This window comes from Bison bison, unplaced genomic scaffold (assembly GCF_000754665.1).
Source record: "Bison bison bison isolate TAMUID 2011002044 unplaced genomic scaffold, Bison_UMD1.0 scf7180017864145, whole genome shotgun sequence".
Lineage (NCBI taxonomy): Eukaryota > Metazoa > Chordata > Mammalia > Artiodactyla > Bovidae > Bison > Bison bison.
Genome location: NW_011494717.1, coordinates 3,602,243 through 3,612,881, shown reverse-complemented (window position 1 = coordinate 3,612,881; position 10,639 = coordinate 3,602,243).

Here is a 10,639-nt window from a genome sequence, read left to right as displayed (position 1 = left end):
ATAAAAAGTTTTGGCACAAAAATGCCCAAAATACAATATCAAAACCAGAACATGGCTTTTGACTAACCTTATTATACCTTTCTGTTTACCATTGAGCACATCACCCCTGGGGCATCCAGCATGGTGTCAGGAGTATTCATGGTCTTTTGGGAACTTACAACCAAGTTTTGGAGGCTAGACCGACACTAATCAGATCATGAATGCAGCATGATAAAGTGGAAATAGCCTTTGATTTGGAAACTTAAGACTGGCTGTGGCTCTAAATTTCACTACTTCCTGGATGTGAAACCTACTTAAGAAATGTTGTAAAGCTTTGCTTCCAAGCTTAGCTTATGTAAATTATGTATGAATAGAAAATATTTTTATGGTTTTTAGAGAAAAGGGCAAAGCAGAATAGGGTTCCTTACCAGGTTTCATATAGTCCAATGAAGTAAGCCAATATTTTGCAAACAAATTGCCACCCATTGGTAGACCAGGAAATCAATTTAATGCGTGGTGACCAGCTCTTTTCTTCTTTTTTTAATGAAACAGAATTTTAAAAATCAGTGTATCACATGTAATAAGGATAAGAGTAAGTTTTGTTTCAGGTAACTTTTATCTCGTGTGTGTGTGTGTATGTACTCTGTTGGAATGGTAAAGTACTTAGAAGTCACTTTTAAGAAGTTTGAAATGTTGATAGAGATTGCATGCCTTCTCTACTTGAATATTTATAAAATTATCTGGACTAAGCCTGGTTGCTTCTTTAATAATTCAATAGTTAGATTCTTAACTCACTCAAGCCAGTATTTCTTGATTTCTACACCTGCTCAACTCTGTGGGGTGTTGCCTACAGACATCTCGCTCCCAAGGACATAACCAGTAAAGGAGAATGATCACAAATAATAGAGAATATTAGGAATATTTAAATGTCACACCAGGTAATCATTACAGTTCAGTTAACAGAATGGCATTGAAGAGGAGGGGAACTGAGATATCCAGGCAGATTTCTAATAAGTCCACTGAGAGCAAATCCTAAGGGCAGCACTGTGTAAATGGGTTGACATCTTGCCAGTCCTCTGTGCCCACAAGCTCCTGCCTGGCTGGCTGACCCCAGCTACCAGCTCTCAGCAAGCATAGCCCGAGTTTCCCTCCCTTGCATCATCTTCTCTCAGCCCTAACCCTGGCCAGTCACCACGCACAGTTACTACAGGCCAGGACAGGACAAGAGACAGGCAGCAGAACAACATGTCATCTGAGATTTAACACATTTGTATTCTTGAGCTACTGCACTTGAGAGGAACCTTTGCCAGTGGGATGTTCTCACAGAAACCTGATCTCTGCACTGACGCGGTATATCGGCACATGACTGTCCTACACAGCTCAGTGTGGCTCTAGTATTGAGACACTGTCCAGGTACAGTGAGTCTTTGGGACAGTGCCAAAGGCTTTGGCTCAGAAGTTAAAGTGATGTCACAGGTCACGTGTGCTTTAGGACGGTGAGCCTCGAAACATCCCTGGAAGCATGGATTGAGGCGCAGCTTTGGGACTTCCTTCTCTGCCCCCTGTCCCCGTCTCTCCCTCTCTTTCACACACACACACACACACACACACACACACACGGCAACACCCAGAGGAAAACCTGATTCTAAGGCTTCATGGACTCCATTTGAAGGCTTTCTTTGCATTCTTCCCAAAGCGTACATTTTCCCTGTCAAGACCATCGTTTCTGGACCTGTGGCTCAGCACACTCGTTGGCTCACACCAGGATTTCTTGATGACACAAGAGCAGTTAACCATACCATTTATTGAAGGATGGTATTATTCTATCATCTAATATCACGGGCCAAAGCACCAAAAACCATCCTGACAGCAGTGACCTCACCCATAACTTGCCCAGGGTGGTCAGGCTTCGGTTTCTGGTGCCAGCATGTGGGTGTCCCTGACAGCCAGCACTCACCCAGCGCTGCCCGGGCTTCCCAATTCTCCTGAAATCCTCTGTCCTGAATGCACAGACAACGGGCTGCGGTGGGGAGCACTCGACCTCTGGAGATGCAGGCACTGGTGCACTGAGATTCTCAGAGCCTTCCTCCTGGTGCTCTGGGGCTCCCTGTGGCTGAGAGCACCAACTCCAACCCCTGGTAAGTTATTTATTGCCAGTAAATCTGAAATCCTGCTCCAGGCTAGTCACTGCACAAGGAAGTCTAAAGATACAGGGACAAATTAAGTCTAAACCTGATCCTCTAGTTGTCAGAGTAAGCAGCTAAAGCATTGTTGGGGTCTGGATGGGTTCCAGGGACTTCACAACCTCTTGAAGTTGTGTGCAAAATTTGCAGGCCATTTGTAGCTATTTATAGTAAGAGGATACTAGCTAGGATCAGATCATCAAAGGGCAGGGTTCTGTGGCCCCCAAATGTTTGAGAACAATCAGTTTTCTCACGTATAATCTTTATGTGTTCTAATAGTAAGAAGAGTAGTTTTGTAACCCTGGGTAAAATGGGGACAAAGATCTTTTGAGTAACAGAAGATGGTGTCTGTATGATTTACTGCCCCAGCATCTACTTAGTAAGTGGTCAGTTAACAGATTCTAGTGGCCAGGGTGTTACTGCCTCAGTGGGAATGCGTACCCTGTGGAAGACTAGCTAGAAGCGCTTTGACCAAATCTAAGGGCTGATTTCCTTAAAACGCAGTGTCACACGTTACTATCCCTGTACTATTTGTGTAAGCATTGGTTTCTGATCCTACTGTAGCAGCATGTTCAAAAACAAGTAAATAGAAGATAGTCCATTTGTTATGCAATACAGCAGTCCCCCAGTTTCTGTCATCAGCGTGAAGAGTGTAGATTTCCCCACAGTGGATTCTGTTCCTTCAATCGCTGCTATTAAAAATACTGAGAGAGCAGGCTATGATGACTCTACCGTATCCAGCTAGGCCATGATGTTTCTTACTGAATTGGCTTATTGCAACTCAGAGTCCCATTTGGCTAATTGTTATCTGATCACATTGTGTATTTATAGTCTGATTTTTAAAAATTTGAATCTAAGAAAATCTAAAAATGTATCCTTTGAAACTAGGGTATTTATCTTTTGTTCCAGAAGAGACATTCTTTTCTTTATTGCTGAGTAGCTGAGAAAAAAGTTTACCTGATGTCCTCTAAATGACTAAATAACTTTTACACAATTGTATAATCTAAATCAAGGTGTTTTTATCAGAAGATTAACTATGGCCTAATTTCACAGCTTGTAGCTTTCCTGAGCTCCAAGAAGGTTAATCCCATGCCTAAATTGGGATTGTTTCTTTCTGTTTGTATGAAAATACCTAATTATTTAAGTATTAAGTTTCTTACAGATAATTAATGTCAGCAAAATTAATTCATTCACTTTTAAAAGCAGGGATCTGACAACAAGAGAAAAATTTGGGCTATAAAAATGTTGTTGTCCTCTATTCATTCTTTCCAGTGTTCTAAATCAATAACTATCTCTATCATGACTGAGTCATTACTGATAGAATAATGAAAAAGTAGAAAAAGTTAATAATTAACTATTCCATGTTATTTAGTTATATCATGTTGATTTTGGAGAGTTGTATAAAATAAGTTCTAGTTGGCTGCTAAAATAATAGAAAATAATATCAAGCAGCTTTATGACCAGTGAAAATCTAACATAACAATTTAAAAATATCCATTTAGTTTATGATGCTGCATTTCAAATATACATTTAGATGGTAATGGGAAAGATGATTAAAGTTGGCCCAGTGACATTTTTCAGATAGCTGAGAAATGAGAAATATATTCTTCCCTTCACAGCTTTATGTTTCATTGGTGGGAATTGATAGGTTCTTTTGCTGAAGAAGTGAACCAGTGGTCCATGTACCAGAGCGTTTATATTTCCAATTCTAAACTACTTCATTTTTCTAAACCCCAAAGAATTTTACTAGAGTGAAAATTATATCTCATTACTGAATCATAAAAAATAATAAAAAGTAGGCTCTGTTCTTTTGCTCAGAGTAGAACAATGTTTCATAAAGTGTGGAACTAGAAGGAATTTCACATGACACAAAGGAAGAACATTTTCTAACTCTGACCAAACAGATAGTAGAAATTGCTAAAAACCATCAATTCCTCTAAGACAATGTGAATTAATTTTCCTTTTTTATTCATTAATTGTTTTGAGGTTTGTGAATGAAGTGTGTGTATGTTTGTACACAACCATAACTTTTGTAAATGATTCTGCAAAAGAAATTATCTTTCTTGGTCTTTTTAAATGCAAGCCAGATAAAAAGGAAGCCACGCTCTTGAAATACCACTGCCCTGTTCAAATCCAACTGTGCATCCAGGAAGCGTTCCTATTAACATTGTGCTTTAATTCAAATGAGGATCTTTCTGTGAAACAATGGAAACTTCATTGGAGTTTAAAGGAAAAAAAGTCTGTATTACACCCTACAGGAAACTGCCACTTGAGAAGGGAACAGGTTGTGAATGACAGATGAGAACCAATAGTCTGTGAATCTCCATCACTTAAGACATAGGATTGATTAAATATTCACCACCAAAGACGATGAAGATCCTCACACTTAAAGTACAGAAGATGAAAAGAAGTATATTCAACAAATTTTGTACTTTCGAAAAAGTCATGTCTGAGATATTTGTGGGGTATCCAAGTGGAGACATTTTGGTGTGCCTGGCAATGAGCTGACAAAGTGAAAAGGCAGAACCTCTGCCCTTAAAATGGTCAGAGTAATGAAGAAATGGATGGACAAATAGATGATTACAGTACCACCAGATATTACTATAATGCGAATATGTCCAAAGCACAGAAGTAGCATTAAAAGCAACTATTAATTTGTTGGGGACATCACAGATAGCTACAGAAAGGCCTTTAAGTTTGTTTGTCAAACTGATGGGAGGAGAGCATTCCAGGCAGAGAGTGGCATCTTCAAGGACTCCAAGAAGTGAAAGATGTTGAAATATTCAGGCAACTACACATTGAATTGTATGGCTGTAGATGGGGTGCACGATGGCTCTTGTCCAGATCAGTGGCTGTAGAGAACTGGAGGAAAAAAGTAATGGAGATATTTAGAAAGTAGACTAGACTTGTTTTTGTGATTGACAGGGCTCAGAAATAAAGAGGGAAGAAGCCCTACTGACTCCTAGGGTTCTGGTTTGGGTATGTGGAAAAAACTGTTTCCCATCGATAAAATAGGGAATGCACATGGTGAAGAGATTTAGATTCAAGGATGGGTAAAATGAAATATTCAGTTTCAAATGTGTTGTGTTTGAGATGCCTACAGGACGTCCAATTGGATGGCAATTATATATGTTGGTGAGGATCCCAAACAAGAAAACTGGGCTGAAAATATAAATGAGAAGCCATCAGCATGTCAATAGAGGTGGAAGCCACAGGATAGGTGAGATAGAGAGTGACGAGAACAGAGCCTGAGAGAAGAGTGACATTTAAAGAACAGATACAGCAATGTTGGGTAAAGTAGGTTGCTCTGTGGAGGATGGGAGGAGAACTAGTAGACTGTAATGACATGAAACTCATCAGGAGAGTGGGACTTCACAAACAGGGCAACACATATCAGTGTCAAAAGTTGAAGTTAAGTCAAGCAGCATAGAGACTGGGATGCTGACACGGGATGTGTTAAATAAGTTTTGGCACCCTTAACAAAGTAGTTGTCATGGGTTTTAGTGGCTGAGAGGGTCTACACCAGATTGCATTGAGCTGAGACGTGAATTAGAAGTGAGAAAATGGAAGCAATGTTTATGTGAACTGCATTTAGGAAAAGCTGTAGGAAAATCAAGGAGGAATAGAGGGTGGTAGTTAGTGATTCAGTATCAAAAAACATTTTTTAAGTTAGTAGGGATTTGACAGGTTTTATATATGCAAACAGCATAGCATGTTTTATATGCAATTTTAATCATTTTAGATATGCACTCTTGGTTAATTCTCAGAATAATTCTGAGATGATAACAATCATATTTAACATTTATTGAGTGCTTCCTGCATTCTAATATAGGAAACGGACACTTTACATATATTACCTCATTTAATCCTTATGAAAACTCTTATGGGATAACTGGTATTTTCATTTCACTTTCATTTTGCAGATGAGAAAATTTGAAGGACAGAGAAGTATATCTCCAGGCATACAGTTATAAAACAGCCAGGTCAAAATTGAACCAGAAGTCTAATGCCAAAGTCCAAGAAATGATAAAATTGTTCCTATCACCCTTTTAAAGATGAGAAGCAGAATCTAAGAGGTTAAACAGTTTTTCTACTGTGAGGTCAGTCAATGAGTTTCAGAGCAGAGGGGCAGAGAATGCTTTACTCCAAAGCTTGAAACAACTGTGCTGCTGACGGAGCAGAGTCTAAAGATAAGAGAGAGAGGGCACAACATGTGGAATAAGAACCTCCAGAAGCAGAAGAGGATAACAACGCAGGTGAAGCAATTCATCTGTTATCTGCAACATGTGAGCAAATCCAGGAATGTACAGATCACAGGATTGGAAAGAAACTCTTCAAGGCCAACCCTGCTGCTTTCTTAATACACCACAAACAAAAACAGACGGTAAATGTATTTCCTGCCCAGGGAAGGAGGTCAGAGTCCAGGGGGAGGTGTGAAGAGGGATGAAAGTAACTCTCTATCATTCACAATTCTCTTTGCTATCGTTTAGCACTGGTGACCACCAAGAATTCTTAGTCCAAGCAGAATGGCTTCCTGTCTCCACATGCAAACACCTCTCTGCAGGTTCTCAAAGCCTCAGGATAATGTTTACCCAAGCATCCTTTCTGACATTTATCTCAGAGAAACAAAAGCTTATGTTCCCACAAAAACCCATACACAATGCTTATAGCAGTCGTTGTCTTAATAATCAAAAATGTGAAAACCAGCCAAAGGTCCTTCAAAGGGTGAATGGTTAAACATACTCTGATAAATCTTCACCATCCAATACTACTGAGCAATAAAAAGAAACAGTTATTGATACACATTGCTATAGATTTGTAGGCAATTGTGAGTGAAAAAAATCTCAAAAGTATGTATACTGTATAATTCTATTTATATAACATTCTTGAAACGACAAAATTATAGAAATGGAGAACAGATTAGAGGTTTCCAAGGGTTAAGGAGGAACACTGAAGAGGAAAGTAGTTGTAGTGATGAGAAGGTACAAAGGTATTTGTGAGGGAATAGATTCGTGTCTTGGAGAAGGCAATGGTACCCCACTCCAGTACTCTTGCCTGGAAAATCCCATGGACGGAGAAGCCTGGTGGGCTGCAGTCCATGGGGTCGCTAAGAGTCAGACACGACTGAGCAACTTCACTTTCACACATTGGAGAAGGAAATGGCAACCCACTCCAATATTCTTGCCTGGAGAATCCCAGGGACGGGGGAGCCTGGTGGGCTGCCGTCTATGGGGTCGCACAGAGTCAGGACACGACTGAAGCGACTTAGTAGCAGCAGCAGCAGATTCGTGTCTTGACTGTGGGGGTGGCCGCACAAATCTGCGTATGCAGTGAAACTGCACAGAACTATGTGCACACACATCACATACAAATGCATGCAAAACTGGTGAAAGTTAGTCATTGGATTGTATCAGTGTCATTTTCCTGGTTGTGATACTGTGTTATTCTTCTACAAAATGTTCCTCTTGTGGGAATCCAGGTGAAGGGTAAACAAAAACCTCTCTGTATTATTTCTTACCACTGCATATGAATATGCAGTTATCTCAAAAAGTGTTTAGTCTTATAAGTAAAAGCCTTTAAAGATTGCTACATAGTCTGTCTTTTTATACTTGAATCACTCCAGAATAGATTCTGGACACAAACTGATACAGTCAAGTTATTTGAATGTTCTTAAGACTAAGACCAGAGAAGGCAATGGCACCCCACTCCAGTACTCTTGCCTGGAAAATCCCATGGACGGAGGAGCCTAGTAGGCTGCATTCCATGGGGTCTCTAAGAGTCAGACACGACTGAGTGACTTCACTTTCACTTTTCACTTTCATTCATTGGAGAAGGAAATGGCAACCCACTCCAGTGTTCTTGCCTGGAGAATCCCAGGGACGGGGGAGTCTGATGGGCTGCTGTCTATGGGGTTGCACAGAGTTGGACACGACTGAAATGACTTAGCACAGCAGTAGCAATACTAAGACAAATACATACTGATCAGTGTTTGTTGAATAAATCCAGGTGAATGAACAAACAGGACAAATTATTTTTTCCTTTCCTGCCAACTTTTTAATAATGTTAGTTTCTAAATCAGTGACTCACCTGTACTCTATAATCAAAGGTCTCTAAATCACCTCAACTCCAGTGACCTTCGCCTGTATTCTAGCAACCCACATCCATGGTCACATTCCAAACTATCTCTTTGTCCAGAATCCCAGTTATTCTTCTTCTGAAAGCTTAAACTCAGAAAACCAACATCTGACCCTAACATCCACTAAGCTTTCTTTTCACCTTCACAAAGAGCCTCGTCCCTTCACCCCTTCTAATCTGTCTACACTTCATGACCCCTGTGCCCTCTCATCTCCAGATTACGTAGCGAATCCCTCCAAAGACTACCACCCTTGGTTACCTGACTCCTTTGTTCTTCTTCACATCCCTCAGTCAGTCCCAAATCCATGCTTACTTCGACCATGCAGTATCTACAAGGGATATACAAGGCTGTATAGAGAGAAAATTCCCACTGAGTTCTCAGGATCATCTTAAACATTATTTCCAACATCAGTTAGACACTGAACTCACCTTGAGAGAGGGTTTATTATCCTAGTCTCCGTTTCTTTTCCCCACTGAGTTATCTATTTTCAATATTTACCACATCTTCTTCCCCCTTATTTCCCAACTCCATTGGGTAAATCCTCCTTCAGTTACTCTTTTTATACCATCAGCCTTCTCCTTCATAACCTCAAGACATATCCATGTTTCCATCTTGCCAAATAAAGGCTCTTCTATGCTCTTCTCTTCAGATCACCCTTCTTTTTTCCTTATAAGTTAGCTTTTCTAAAGAGTCTCTTCCTTTTTGTCTCCCATTTACAATCCCAGCTTATTGTGATCCGGCTTTAGGCCTCACACCTTTAACAGAAACAAGACTTCAAATAATTTCCTAATTTCCAAAGCCAGTGGACATTTTCCATCCCTTGATTCCACTGGACCCTTCTTAAAATTCTCACTTCTCTTAGCTTCTGTGAGGCCACTTGTTATACCATATGATCAACTCTTACGGTTTGGGGATGTGGTAAAAAGAAGATCATTAGAGACTCAGAGACTTGCTCAAGGTCTGAAAGTCCTTTTGCCTTACTTCTTTCCTTTTATGGTTGTATCAGAAAGAATCACAGCTCTAAAAAACTTTGGAACAACTGGTTGAATTACTGGAGAGTGGGATGCATTTTACCCTCTAGTATTAGTCTTTCATGAAACTAAAATTTTAGAAAATACCTCCCCATGTAACAAATCACAAAATCATGAGTCCCAATTCTGAGCTCTTCAACAGAAGAATCTTCCTTATCAGATTTCATTGGGCAGTCCATTCACTCCTACCCTGTTCAGAAGGTTCTAAGGTAACTCAGCTTTCAGCCCAACCGTGGATATTGTAATTGTATTGCAAACTTTATATTATACTTATGAAAATGTTTTTACAAATTGCATGGGAAAAGAATTACTTGCTTTTCATAAATGCTAAAGCTAGATGAAGAAACAGCCTACCAGACAAATAATTTGAGAGTTTCCAGATTTCTGAGAATCTCCACTAAATGTGTAAAAATACCAAGTAAGAAGCTGAAACTCATTTTACAAAATGAGACGTTAGTGTTTTTACTTCAAATGAAAATCGCATCTAATAAAGAAAATGCCAGGAATACATTTAGTAAAACATAAATATCACAAAAAAGTCAGTTGGCCATTCAGCTAGCATGCAAAGGAACTTATTGCAAAACCTTCAAAGGTTTGGATCTTTCATGACAGCACATTGTCTCCCTCCACCACCTCTGGTGACCCAGCTGCACCTCTTCTAGAGCAATAACGTCTGGTCTTACAGTCTGGCTATTCTTGTAGGTCTCACTTCCTCTTTAAGAATGTAAATTAACAGAAAAACTTTGTATTCATCCTGGGAAGATATCTGAAGTAGACATTATGTGTGCATATCAGTAGACCACAGACATTGGCAAGAAGGAAGGAAGCTGAATGTGAAAGGATATATTGACAGACCAATGATAGTAACTAATATTTAAGGACTCTTTACCATGCATAAGAACTATGTGCAGTACCTTCAATTTTATTAGGTAGGAACGATCTATTCCAATCCCCTTTTTACAGATAAGGAAACAGAGCCACAAGAGATTAAATAACATGCCCCCAGTCACATTACCTGTAAGTGACAGAGCTATAGTGCTGACTTCAGAGTCTGGGCTCTTAACCATTCGGCAAATGCACTTCCTGAAAAGAATACATGAGCAAGGGAAGTATCAGTACCCAACTCTGGAAAAAAATGGATTTCTGGGTCTCCTGGGATCAGCTTGTTTTGCAAGAATAAGTTGCTCAATAGACTGTCCATTCTGAAAGCCCACCTTCATTGTTGGGCCATAGAGTTGCCCAGGTGCAGCTAGTGGTAAAGAACTCAGCTGCCAGTGCAGGAGATGTAAGAGATGTGAGTTTGATCCCTGA